This window comes from Schistocerca serialis, chromosome 9 (genome assembly GCF_023864345.2).
Source record: "Schistocerca serialis cubense isolate TAMUIC-IGC-003099 chromosome 9, iqSchSeri2.2, whole genome shotgun sequence".
NCBI lineage: Eukaryota > Metazoa > Arthropoda > Insecta > Orthoptera > Acrididae > Schistocerca > Schistocerca serialis.
The window spans coordinates 64,655,138-64,670,048 of NC_064646.1; positions in this window are offsets into that span (position 1 = coordinate 64,655,138).

Here is a 14,911-nt window from a genome sequence, read left to right on the forward strand (position 1 = left end):
CTCCGTCAATTTCCTTCGATACTATTGAACTTCTTATCGCTATAAACACGCCTCCCCCTTCACTGTCCAGCCTGTCTCTGCGGTATACATTCCAATCTGAGTTTAGGATTTCATTACTGTTTACGTCTGGTTTCAGCCAACTTTCTGTCCCTAGTACTATATGGGCATTGTGACCGTGCCGGCCGGAGTGGCCGAGCGGTTCTAGGCACTGTAGTCTGGAACCGCGCAACCGCTACAGTCGCAGGTTCGAATCCTGCCTCAGGCATGGATGTGTGTGATGTCCTTAGGTTAGTTAGGTTTAAGTAGTTCTAAGTTCTAGGGGACTGATGACCTTAGAAGTTAAGTCCCATAGTGCTCAGAGCCATTTGAACCATTGTGACCGTTTATTAATGAGAGCAGTTCTGGGACCTTTCTATAGATGCTCCTGCAGTTTACTATTAGCACATTAATATTGTTATTCCCTGTTGCATTTTGCCTACTCCTACCTCGCCGCGTCTCAGGAGGCGTCTTATCGAGCCTAGGGAGGGAATTCTCTAGCCTAAAAAACCCACATGTGCACTCCACACGTACTCCGCTACCCTTGTAGCTGCTTCCGGCGTGTTGTGCACGCCTGACCTATTCAGGGGGACCCTACATTTCTCCACCCGATAGCGGAGGTCGAGAAATTTGCACCCCAGATCTCCGCAGAATCGTCTGAGCCTCTGGATTAATCCTTCTACTCGGCTCCAAACCAGAGGACCGCGATCGGTTCTGGGAACGATACTACAAATAGTTAGCCCAGATTCCACCCCACGAGCGAGGCTTTCCGCCTTCACCAATTCCGACAACCGGTTGTACGAACTGAGGATGACCTCTGAACCCAGACGGCAGGAGTCATTGGTGCCGACATGAGCAACAATTTGCAGTCGGGTGCACGCAGTGCTCAGTATCGCCGCCGGCAGGGCCTCCTCCACATCTCGGATGAGACCCCCCAGCAAGCAGACAGAGTGAACACTGGCCTTCTTCCCCAATCTTTCCGCTATTTCCCTAAGGGGCTCCATCACCCGCCTAACGTTGGAGATCCCAATAACTAATAAACCCCTCCCCCCGTGTGCCTGCTCGGACGTTGCTGAAGGAGCAGCCACATATCCACTCACAGGCAGAGCGAGCACTGCCACACGGCCAGCATCCACATTGACCCTCCGCCTCGTGCCGCTGAACCCGCCACTCCTCTTGGGAAGAGGATTGTGGCCCAACCGCGCCCGGTACCCGCGAAGATGTCTCGACAGCAGTTACAGTGGGTGAAGCATGTAACACCTGGGGTGTACCATGCGACGCACCAGACTCCCCACTGCCGCTACACTCCGAGGCAGCAGCCTGAAGACGGCTGACCGCGGCGATCAACACATTCAGCTGTTCACGAACAGTGGCCAGCTTCTCCTGCATGTGTAGACAGCAGTCACACATCCTATCCATCCTAAGAAATCAGTTTACTGTAGAGAGTTAATTCACTTAAGGCGGCTGATAGCTGACTAAACTGTAGTTACTAGACACTTCTTGTTGAAAACAATGAAAATAAGCTCTACCTGTCTCTGGACTGCATTCAAAACAAACGCTAGCACTACTGGCACTACAGCTGACTAAAGGGACTCTCTGACTGTATTCAAAACAAACTCGAAATCTATGGAACACTATTACTAGCACTCGACAATTAAAGCTTCCTAAAAGCAAAATCACACCGAAGAATAAGTGACAAGTAAGAAAAATACAGTTAATACTTAAATTAACGTAGCTCGCTGCACAGCAGACGTGAAGCAGACGGCAGTTACGACGACACTGACACCTCTGGCACTATGGCTGACTAAAGGGACTCTCTCTGACTATTAAAAACAAACACGAAAGCTGGCCGAAGTGGCCGTGCGGTTAAAGGCGCTGCAGTCTGGAACCGCAAGACCGCTACGGTCGCAGGTTCGAATCCTGCTTCGGGCATGGATGTTTGTGATGTTCTTAGGTTAGTTAGGTTTAACTAGTTCTAAGTTCTAGGGGACTAATGACTTCAGCAGTTGAGTCCCATAGTGCTCAGAGCCATTTGAACCAAACACGAAAACTATGGAACACTATTACTTGCACTCGACAATTAACGCTTCCTAAAAGCAAAAACACACGGAAGAAGAAGTGACAAGTAAGAAGAATACAGTTAATACTTAAATTAACGTAGCTCGCAGCACAGCAGACGTGAAGCAGACGGCAGTTACGAAGACACTGACACTACTGGCTTTCTTGTTGACACGGGCACCAATGTCAGCGTTATCCTGGCCAAGCTAGTGGGCAAGACGCTTTCTCCTGCTAACCTCGCTTTGATAGGCGCAAATCACTCTCCTGTCATGGTCCTTGGCTCCATCAAGATGTCGCTTCGCTTATCGCCAGTCGCGACCTTTCCTTGGACCTTCCAAGCCACCAATGTGGATAAACCTGTGACTTTGTTGGACTTCCTACACGATTACGAACTTTCACCAGACCTGCAGGCCACAACGCTCCACGACGCATCTGGTTCTGCTGATCCGTGCTTGAATGAGTTAGGCATAACTCTGCTCTCCATCTCCATGGCTATGCTTTCCACTTGTGGACCTCTGCTCAAAGGTATTACTGCACGTCTCTCCGACTTGGCGGACGTCAGCACGTAGATCGATGGGCTCCGCACACATAACGAGGAGTTAAGCACATGCATTGCTGCCGCCTCTGTCGAATTGGTTCACGGACGGAGTACTATTCACAGTCTGCCTGCAGAGCCAATTCTTTCGGAATCGTCACCCACTTCTACTACATCTTCACTGTGCATCGCTCCTGGGTCGAGGTTACCTCCCCTGCTGCCTGTTCCGCGGCATTGGAATTGAATCTACAGGACGTGCATGCTCCCACTCCATGGGATCCCTTGCATTGCATGGTTGCTGCACCACACCCTCAGTCATTGTCTGGCTCCATCACCCAGCCCATGTCACTCTGGCCCAGCACGGATGCACATGTTCTCGCTTCATGGGATCCCTCACGTTGCATGGCTGCCACACCCTCAGTCGTCATCTGCCACTGACGCACTGCCCTCGCCATTCTGGCCCAGCGAGGTTAGTGAACTGCCGGCGCTTGTGGCCCCCTCCCGCCCTTCCCCCCTGCCCCCCCACCATCCTATGCCTACCTTCATGGGTTTTGGGAATCAGCAACAGTACTTGTCACAGTATCCACACCACAGATGGCCCACCCATACATCATAAAGCTCGACGTCTTAATGTCTGCAAATTGCTACAAGCGAAAGAAATTGTTCAGTATTTATTGGCTTCGGGCAACTGGTCTTCACCTAACCACCTTGTGCCTAAGAAGGACGGCTTGCTACACATGTGAGGGGACTACAGGTCCCTTAATGCTAGGACAATAATCTATAACTGTCCCATCCCTCATATGCAGGATTTCACTCAGTTACTGCGTGGCTCGAAGTTCTTCTCTGTGTTAGACTGTTCGAAGGCGCACCACCAAATTCCCATGCACCCACTGGATATACCGAAGACTGCCATCATTACATCCTTCAATCTATTTTAATACTGTTACATGCCTTATGGCTTGAAAACTGCTGCACAGACATGGCAACGTTTCATTGATTCAGTTTTGCTACCTCTGCCTTTCGCTTTTGCCTATTTGGCTGACATACTTATCTTTTCCTCGTCTGCCGAGGAACACAAATTCCATCTTGACACAGTTTGTATGTCTCTCATGGCCAACGGTGTGCTTATCGACGACGACAAATCCCAACTCTGTTCTGCATCAGCTACATTCCTTGGCCATACAGTCTCGGCCGATGGCCTATGACCAATGGATTCTCGGGTCGAAACCATTCTTGCACCACCTCTTCCTGAGGATTACAGGCAACTCTGGTGCTTTCTGGGTATGGTAAACTTTTATTGACGCCATACCTCCTGGGCTACCTCTGTCCACTCGTCCCTTACCGACGCCTTCTCGAGTGAAAATAACATGGGGAAGCGAAAGTTGGACTGGACTCAGCCCATGCTCGATGTTTTCAACAATCTGAAATCGGCCATCGCGAAAGCAGTCACTCTCGCCCATCCCGAGCCTGAGGCCCGTATTTCTATCACTACTGACACTAGCTAGACAGTTGCGGGCGCTGTCTTACTAGAGCACGCCACAGACTCCACGCAGCCACTCCGTTTCTTTTCGAAAAAACTAACCAGGAGTCAGTGTACATGGTCGACCCTTGACCGCGAGCCTCTTGTGGTTTATCAAACACTTTAGGAGCGACGTGGACGGGCGTTCTTTCACTGTCTACTCAGACCATAAACCCCTCGTTGAGACAATACACAGCCCAGTGAAGAATCTACCGCCGCACCACGTCCGACACATGGACTTCATTAACCAACATTTTTCGGATGCTTGTTACATTCGCAGTGCAGAGAATGCTGTACCTGACTATCTATCTCGTACCTTGGTGATCTCTGCACCCTTGAACTTAAGATGAACTGGCGCGACTTCAGACTAAAGATGCAGACACTCAGCAGCTGGTTTCAGATAATGAGTCTTCGCTCGCCATCAAACCTCTTACCCTGCATGGGTCGTCGACTCCTGTCCTCAGCGACGTTTCTACTGACTCCTCCTCCCCCCCCCCCCCCCCCCTGGGTGCCTTCCGCCGCTTGGCGCGGGATATTCGACACTTTACACAACCTGGGCCACCCTGGCAACAACAAGACTAGTGACTGAATGTTTCGTCTAGCCAGGTGTGTGGCATGATTAGCGCTCCTGGACATGTGCGTGTGTTCCTTGTCAATGTAATAAAGTGCGCAGACACGCCCAGCCTCCTTTAGGACAGTCTGATGTCCCCAAGGGCCGCCTGTGGCCTGTGCACATTGATGTGGTCGGTCCTCTTCCCCCTTCCGAGGGATACAAAAACATTTTGTCTATGATCAACCGGGTAACCTGTTGGGTTGAAGTGATTCTTCTGGTCGACATAACGGCAGGGACTATAGCTCGCACTTTCTTATCGGCATGGGTGGCGAGATTTGGCTGCCCTCTTTCACTTGCTACAAACCAGGGACGACAATTCAAGTCCTCACTTTCCACTCGACTGCGTGTAGTAGCAAAATTCCACATGACGGCCTATCATCCACAGGCGAATGGCTTGGTTGAGCGATGGCACAGAACTTTTAAAGCTGCCCTCATGTGCCATGGTGGGCTTTGGTCTGAGGCACTTCCTTGCTTCTTACACGGCATCCACTTCGCCCACAAGGAAGACCTGAATGCTTCGCTGGCGGAGGTTAGTATGGAGAACCTCTCGTTCTGCCAGCCGAATTTGTCGAGGACACACCCCTGAATGACACAATCGACCTTCCAGCGCTTGAAGAAGGAGTGTGTGCGCACGTCGCCCGTCTTCGCCCACCCCTGCCTTGCGCTCATTCCATGCCGCTGGTGTTTGCACACAAAGATCTGGCATTGTGAAAATTCGTCATGCTACAAGACAACTCTGTACGAGCAGCCCTGATACCACCATACTCTGGTCTGCACCGCGTCTTACACTGTGGAGTTAATACTTTTGTGATACTACTCAAAGGACGACAGAATACGATGTCAGTGCACCGATTAAAGCCTGCGTGGTCCATCTCCGAGCCACGTTCCGACACCCCGGGTGGCCGGCCTACCATCGCTGGCGCCACGCCCACTGATGCGGCCTCCAGTGACTCCCCACCAACTGCGCAGCTGTCTGACACGGCTTCCGAGGCGCCCATTTCACGCACCGGACGCTGCCTTTATCCGCTGCGCTGGCATGAGGATTTTGTGTTGACGTAAGCTAGCTTCGACTTCATGCTGCACACTGCTGGGGAAGGGGGTGGGGGGTGGGGGGGGGGGGGGCTCTGTGGCGCCTCTGGCGTGAAGCGCCATGTCTTTGCACCTATGTTCTTTGACTTTAGTTCACTTTGTCTATGTCTCGCTGCGCACCATGTTCAACAGCTTCTCTTGTATTCGCTTTGTTCAGTGATAAAATAAATGTAAATTTGACTGCAAAAATGTGTTAGTATGGTTCTACACCATGTAATACTCACAGTTTCTTTTCGTGTTTACGCAATATGCCTTGTTTACAAATTAATCTTTATCTAGAAATCGTCAACGTTAAAATTATAATTAATACGAAAGATATTTGTGAGTTCTAAATACAGATAATATGCCTCTCCATTAAGAATATCTTCTTTAGCATATAGGGTTTTAACATTATCAGAAATGAGATTTTTAATGATAGGTTTGAAGAACTTCGGACCTTTCTTACAATTAACAAAATTAATATAGGCTTTTGCATAATTAGGGACAAGTCCCCTTTTTTCACATTGCTTATTAAACTGAATAGCCATACCTGTACTTAGTGGTTTCTTCTTTATATCTTTATATTTAGAGGCAGCCTTGGATGCTTGGGCAGGAAAAAAAATCTCAGAGTTTTAAACATGGCTGCATAGTTCAGCGACCGTTTATAATTTAAAGTTAAACTAAATAAGATTTCGTCACAAATTTTGAGTCTTGTGGTTAAAGGCTAAAAATTTGTGACCGAGGGCTTATTTAGTTTAACTTTAATTTCTAAATGGTCACTGAACTATGCAGCCATGTTTGAAACTCTGACATTCCTACCGTGTTCCTGAAATTGCTATTCTGTGTAAATTATGATGGTACATTACTTTTTAATCCAACATGTTTCCTTGATTCTATATGCTGGTGAGGCCAAATGTAAACAATGTCAAAACAACAATTTAAATTAGTGTAAATTACTAATATTATATATATATATATATATATATATATATATGTGTGTGTGTGTGTGTGTGTGTGTGTGTGTGTGTGTGTGTGTGTGTGTGTGTGTGTGTGTGTGTGTCTGTGTGTGTCTCTGTGTGTGTGTGTGTGTGTGTGTTCTCTTTGGGAGAGTGGAAATGAGATTGGAATAGGATACAGTGTCCCAAGGGGTTGTGGTATTACAAACGTTACAGCAGAAACTCTAGCTTTCGCTTTCGTGTCGTATTGTGTGCCACACTTTGGCTGTCCATTTCACATCACGACGGACAGAGGCCGACAATTTGAATCTGACCTGTTCAAACAACTCGCGAAGTTCTGTGGCACAACTCACGACAAAATGACACAACCAGTAACGGAATGATCGAGAGATGGCATCGCTCACTTAAGGCAGCACTAATGTGTCATGACACTGAGCAGATCAAGGCCCTTCCCATGCTACTATTCGATCTTAGAAAAACTTTCAGACTAGATCTAGACGTATCTTCGAAGGAACTGGTGTATGGATAGGTGTTGAGGCTTCCAGGAGAAGGAAACAAATGCTCTGTCACAATCAAAGGATGATCAGCCAGAATTCATACACCAACTGTGTGAGTACTTGGCTGAATCCGCCCACACCAGCCTCACAGATGCAGTACAGCTACCACCTTCATGCATCAAGACTTGAAAGCCTGTTCACACATCATGTTAAGCGTGGAAGGTATCAAACTGTCGTTGAAGCCACCATACTCAGGAGCCTACCGTGTAGTCGCAAGGGGAGACAAGACAATCGACATTTCAGTTGATAGACAGGCGACCACCACGCTCGCCACCAGAGACGCCGTGTTTTGTGTTTGTGCGTTTTGTTTTCTTTAGTTCTTGCATAGTTACATGATAACTCTGATGTTTTTTTCCCCTGCATGTTACGTTATTTTCAACTGTCAGCTCGCAACGAGCCATCTCCTGTACCTGTGAACAATAAAGTTAACTGTAATATTGTTCGAAGGAGTTTTTGTGTATTGTGGTTCCATCAATGAAGTGCATGAAAGTTCTAACAGTTGAACGACAGTCTGCCCAGCTTGTGTCGATACTACCTTGGGCAAAGTCAGATCTGTTTTACTCGATGACTTTCCATCAATTACTACGAACTGCGACCTCTCTGGCAGGATATCGTGAATCCACTCGCATAATTGAGACGACATTCCATAAGGATACAATTCACTACAAGCCACTTGTGTGTACTGTGTCAAAAACCTTCTGGAAATACAGAAATATGGAATCAATTTGAAATCCCTTGTCAATAGCACTCAGCACTATGTGTGAGTAAAGAGATAGTTGTGTTTCACAAGAATGTTATCTAAATCCATGTTGACTGTGTGTCAATACACTGTTCTCTTCAGTGTAATTCATAATCTTTGAACACAATGTATGTTCCAAAATCTTGCTGCATATCGACGTTAATGATATGGGCCTGTGATTTAGTGGATTGCTCCTACTACCCTTCTTGAGTATTGCTGTGACATGTGCAACTTTTCGATCTTTGGGTATGGATCTTTCGTTGAGCTTGCGGTTGTACACTGTGTGATCTAAAGTATCCCGACACCTCCAAAAACATAGGTTTTTCATATGAGGTGCATTGTGCTGCCACCTGCTGCCAGGTACTCCATATCAGCGACCTCAGTAGTCATTAGACATCGTGAGAGGGCAGACTGGGGTGTTCCGCAGAACTCATGACATTGAACGTGGTCAGGTGATTGGGTGTCATTTGTGTCATACGTCTGTACGTGAGATTTCCACACTCCTACACACCACTAGGTCCACTGTTTCCGATGTGATGGTGAAGTGGAAACGTGAAGGGACACATACAGCAGAAAAGCATACAGGCTGGTCTCATCCGTTGACTGACAGAGACAGCCGACAGTTCAAGAGGGTCGTAATGTGTAAAAAGCAGACATCTATCCAGACCATCACGCAGGAATTCCAAACTGTATCAGGATCCACTGCAAGTACTATGATAGTTAGGTGGGAGATAGGAAAAATCGGATTTCATGGTCGAGGAGTTGCTCATAACACACGTATCACGCCGGTAAATGCCATACGACACCTCGCTTGGTGTGAGGTGTGTAAACATTGGACGATTGAACAGTGGAAAAACGTTGTGTGGAGTGACGTATCACGATACACAATGTGGCGATCCGATGGCAGGGTGGTGGGTATGGCGAATGCCTGGCGAACGTCATCTGCCAGCGTGTGTAGTGTCAACAGTAAAATTCGGAGGTGGTGGTGTTATGGTGTGGTCGTGTTTTTCATGGAGGGGACTTGTTGTTTTGCGTGGCACCATCACAGCACAGGCATACATTGATGTTGTAAGCACCTTCTTGCTTCCCGCTGTTGAAGAGCAATTCGGGGATGGCGATTTCATCTTCCAGCATGATCGAGCACCTCTTCATAATGTACGGTCTGTGGCGGAGTGGTTACACGACAATAACATCCCTGTACTGGACTAGCCTGCACAGAGTCCTGACCTGAATCCTGTAGAACACATTTGGGATGTTTTGGAATGGCGACTTCGTACCAGGCCTCACCGACCGACATCGATACCTCTCCTCAATGCAGCACTCCATAAAGAATGGGATGCCATTCCCAACAAACCTTCCAGCACTTGATTGAACGCCGGCCGAAGTGGCCGTGCGGTTAAAGGCGCTGCAGTCTGGAACCGCAAGACCGCTACGGTCGCAGGTTCGAATCCTGCCTCGGGCATGGATGTTTGTGATGTCCTTAGGTTAGTTAGGTTTAACTAGTTCTAAGTTCTAGGGGACTAATGACCTCAGCAGTTGAGTCCCATAGTGCTCAGAGCCATTTGAGCCACTTGATTGAACGTATGCCTGTGAGAGTGGAAGCCGTCATCAAGGCTAAGGGTGCGCCAAAACCATATTTAATACTAGCATTACCCATGGAGGGCGCCACGAACTTGTAAGTCATTTTCAGCCAGGTGTCCGGGTACTTTTGATCACATAGTGTATATGACTGTTAAGTATGGAGCTATTGCATCAGTACACTCTGAAAGAAACCTAATTGGTTTACAAACTGGACTGGAAGAGTTGTTTTTATTAAGTGATGCTTGGTTGGTTGGTTGATTTGGAGGAGGGGACCGAACAGCGACGTCATTGGTCCCATCGGTTTAGGGTAGGATGGAGAAGGAAATTGGCCATGCCCTTTCAAAGGAACCATCCTAGCATTTGCCTGAAGCGATTTAGGGAAATCATGGAAAACCTAAATCAAGATGACAGACACGGGTTTGAACCGTCGTCCTCCTGAATGGGAGTCCAGTGTGCTAACTGTTGCACCATCTCGCCCGGTGTAGGTTACTGAAGTTGCTCACTATTCTAAGGATTATCTACTTCTAAGTTACTCATGTTGGCAGCTGTTCTTAATTCGAATTCTGGAATATTTACCTTGTCTTCACTGGTGAAGGAATTTCGGATGACTGCTTCGTAACTCTGTTTTGGCAGCACTGTCACCGATAGTATTTCCATTGCTGTCGTGCAGAGAAGGCATTGATTGTGTCTTGCCTCTAGCATACTTTACATTCAATCAGAATCTCTTTGGATTCTCTGCCAGGTTTCGAGACAAAGTTTCGTTGTGAAAACTATTGTAAGCATCTCACATTGAATCTGGCCTAAATTTCGAGCTTCTGTAAAAGATCACCAATCTTGGAGATTTTGCGTTGTTTCTGTGACAGTATTCTGACCCGTTTTGTATGCCAAGGGGGATCAGCTCCATGCTCCATAGTTTGTTAATTTATTTGGTATCTCTCAATTTCTGTCGATACTATTTCATTGAATTCAAGCCACACCTAGTCTACATGTACATTGCTAATTTAGAAGGAGTGAGATTGTCCCTCAGGAAGGAGTCAAGTGAATTTTTATCTGCTTTTTTTGAATAGGTATACTTTTCGTTTATTTTTGGAGGATTTAGGGGTTACATCACTCAGTCCCTCTACAACAACCCTATGGTCACTAATCCCTATATCCGTTTGATGCTCATTATTAGCTCAGGGTTATTTGTTACTAAGGGGTGTAGTGTGTTCACAACCATTTACTATTCATGTTGGCTCATGAACTGATTCTTTGAAATAATTTTCAGAGAATGGGTTTTGCGCAATTTCGGATGATGTTTTATGCGTACCTCCAGATTTAAAAATGTATTTTCGCCAACATATTGAAGGTAAATAATTGTATGAGTCGGGTATGTATTTGAAATTAAACTCAAGTTTTGTTTGAACCTTTCAGCAACTGTGTATCATCTCATTTGGGAGTTCGGTAAAAGGATCCAATTGTTATTTTATCCTGGTTGCCAAGAATGACCTCTTCCCATACTAACTCACAGAAAATATCTACTTCAATTTCGCTACAAGATAAACTACTTATAACAGCAACAAACACATCACTGCCAACTGTGTTTGGCCTATCTCTTCTGTATACCGTTACATTCTTCACAAGAATTTCCGTTGAACTTATCTCCGTCTTTAGCCATCTTTAAATGCCTATAACGATTTGAGCATCAGTGTTTTGTATTAGCACTTGGAGCTCTGGTAGTACCCCAACACATCTACAACAATATACCGATGATTCCTGGATCCACGTTCTTCCTGTGTTCGACCTGCACCCTTTGAGACTGAAGCCCTTTTTGCGTTTCCCCGAGACTCTCTCACCTAAAAAACCAACCTGTCTACGCCACACAGCCCCTTCTACCAGTGTAGCCTGCTCGTGCGTGAAGAAGACTCCTGACCAAACCATCCTGTGGCGCAAGTCGCCGAATCTGCAGCCTACAGGCTATATCATTACAATTTCATGCCATATGGGTTAAAAAATACCGCACACACATGGCAGAGATTCAAGTGCAATGTTTTACGTGTTCTCCCGCATGTTTTATTCTATCTTGACGGTATTTTGATTTCTCTAAGACCTTGCAAGAACATTTCCATTGTTTATACCAGCTCTTTCAATGCCATAAGACTTTGGCATTCTCATTAATGCAGGGAAATGTATGTTTGAAGAAGCAGATATTTCTTTTATAGGCTACAAGACCTCTTTCATTGGACTGGCACCACTTCAAGAATACCTTTCAGCTATTCAAAATATGCCATGTTCTGCTGCATACAAGAGCCTTCGTCGGTCTATCGCTGTCGTTTACGGCACTTTGCCGTCGTTCAGCAGCCTCTAAATCTCCTTCTCACCGGAAAGAACACTTCTGGCAACAGAAAAATTGAGTGGTCTCCAGAAGTAATTGAAGCATTTGAAGACAGCACTGCCTAATGCAACACTGCTAACAGATGGGATATTTTGTACATGCCAAATATGTAGCTGTGGGCACTTCCCTGCAACAACAGTTTCGTGAATCCTGGCAAATCATTGCATTTTTCTCCATGCATCTTACAGAGGCTCAAACTAAATGGAGCGATGTAGATTGGGGACTTCTCGGCATGTAACTGGTCGTTAAACACTTCCAATCCACTTGAGATGGCCATCACTTTGCAGTACAGGGTTATTACAAATGATTGAAGCGATTTCACAGCTCTAAAATAACTTTATTATTTGAGATATTTTCACAATGATTTGCACACACGTACAAAAACTCAAAAAGTTTTTTTAGGCATTCACAAATGTTCGATATGTGCCCCTTTAGTGATTCGAGAGACATCAAGCTGATAATCAAGTTCCTCCCACACTCGGCGCAGCATGTCCCCATCAATGAGTTCGAAAGCATCGTCGATGCGAGCTCGCAGTTCTGGCACGTTTCTTGGTAGAGGAGGTTTAAACGCTGATTCTTTCACATAACCCCACAGAAAGAAATCGCATGGGGTTAAGTCGGGAGAGCGTGGAGGCCATGACACGAATTGCTGATCATGATCTCCACCACGACCGATCCATCGGATTTCCAATCTCCTGTTTAATAAATGCTGAACATCATGATAGAAGTGCGGTGGAGCACCATCCTGTTGAAAGATGAAGTCGGCGCTGTCGGTCTCCAGTTGTGGCATGAGCCAATTTTCCAGCATGTCCAGATACACGTGTCCTATAACGTTTTTTTCGCAAAAGAAAAAGGGGCCGTAAACTTTAAACCGTGAGATTGCACAAAACACGTTAACTTTTGGTGAATTGCGAATTTGCTGCACGAATGTGTGAGGATTCTCTACCGCCCAGATTCGCACATTGTGTCTGTTCACTTCAGCATTAAGAAAAAATGTTGCTTCATCACTGAAAACAAGTTTCGCACTGAACGCATCCTCTTCCATGAGCTGTTGCAACCGCGCCGAAAATTCAAAGCGTTTCACTTTGTCATCGGGTGTCAGGGCTTGTAGCAATTGTAAACGGTAAGGCTTCTGCTTTAGCATTTCCCGTAAGATTTTCCAAACCGTCGGCTGTGGTACGTTTAGCTCCCTGCTTGCATTATCCGTCGACTTCCGCGGGCTACGCGTGAAACTTGCCCGCACGCGTTCAACCGTTTCTTCGCTCACTGCAGGCCGACCCGTTGATTTCCCCCTACAGAGACATCCAGAAGCTTTAAACTGCGCATACCATCGCCGAATGGGGTTAGCAGTTGGTGGATCTTTGTTGAACTTCGTCCTGAAGTGTCGTTGCACTGTTATGACTGACTGATGTGAGTGCATTTAAAGCACGACATACGCTTTCTCGGCTCCTGTCGCCATTTTGTCTCACTGCGCTCTCGAGCGCTCTGGCGGCAGAAACCTGAAGTGCGGCTTCAGCCGAACAAAACTTTATGAGTTTTTCTACGTATCTGTAGTGTGTCGTGACCATATGTCAATGAATGGAGCTACAGTGAATTTATGAAATCGCTTCAATCAATTGTAATAGCCCTGTATTTTTGGACCATTGACCACTTCTGTTCTACAGTGGCCAACAGAACTTATTCCGCCACATCAGTGCCGACATGTGGAATTTGTGGCACAACTTACAACAGACATTCGACATATCAAAAGCAAAGACAATAGCATGGCTGATTGCCTTTTGAGAAATGTAGCGTAACAATGGTAGACTGCATGCAGATTGCAGATAGCCATCTGACAGACGGTTTCATATGGCAATAGATTCTCGATGGAGCACTTACCTTGCTTTACCTGACGCATTTACTTGTTGATGTATATGCAAATGAAATGTGGCATAACTACAGCGGCGTTCGTTTACAGCCCCTAATCCCACTAAACTACCGCCAAGAGGTCTTCAATGCCATTCACAGCTTATTACACCCTGGCAGCAAAGCAATGGTCAGAGCTGTGGCAAGCAAAATGGTCTGACCATGTGTCAAGAAAAACAGCCGCATGTGGACTTGCTCCTGTGTTATGTGCCAGAAAAACAGTTTCACAGCATGTGCGTACAATCATTCAGGATTTTCCTCTACAGACCACACATTTTGTTTATATCTACCTTGACGTTGTCGGCCCAGGGTCATCATCACCTACTAACAATCGTTGACAGTTATACTAGGTTGCCAGAAGCTGTACCACTAGTAGACATCATAGATGTATCTGTCGCCAGGGCACTTGTGAATGTTTAATTGTCTTGCCATGAGGTTCCTCTTATCTTTGTCATGGGCTGAGGCCATCATTTTAATGGATTACTGTTCAACGAACTACTTAACCTTTGTGGCAGACACCACATTCGTATCACGAGTTAACCATCCCATGTGGTCCACTGCATGTATTACTCACTTAAATTCTTTCTTAAGTGCCAGAAAGAAACTTGGATTGATACATTGCTGTGTGCTCTGCTTGGTCTCCAGATGGCTGTAAAAGAAGATTTACCCTGTTCTCCAGCACAAATAGTGTTCAGCGAAGAGCTGCGAGTATATGGCGATTTTATCAGACTGTCTCTACAACAATCCAGCTGTCGAATGACCACACTGATTTTCTCCGAAAACTAGAGCTGCACATCCGAGAAATATGCCCATGAAACCTGCAATGCCACGGACAACAATCTCAGTTCATTTTCGAAGAGTTGAACACATCAACATATGTCTGGCTGTGTGCTGACGCTGTACAGCAACCTTTCGCTTCTCCATGTTCTGGTCTATATAAAATGATGTCAAGATTACCAAATACCTTCGT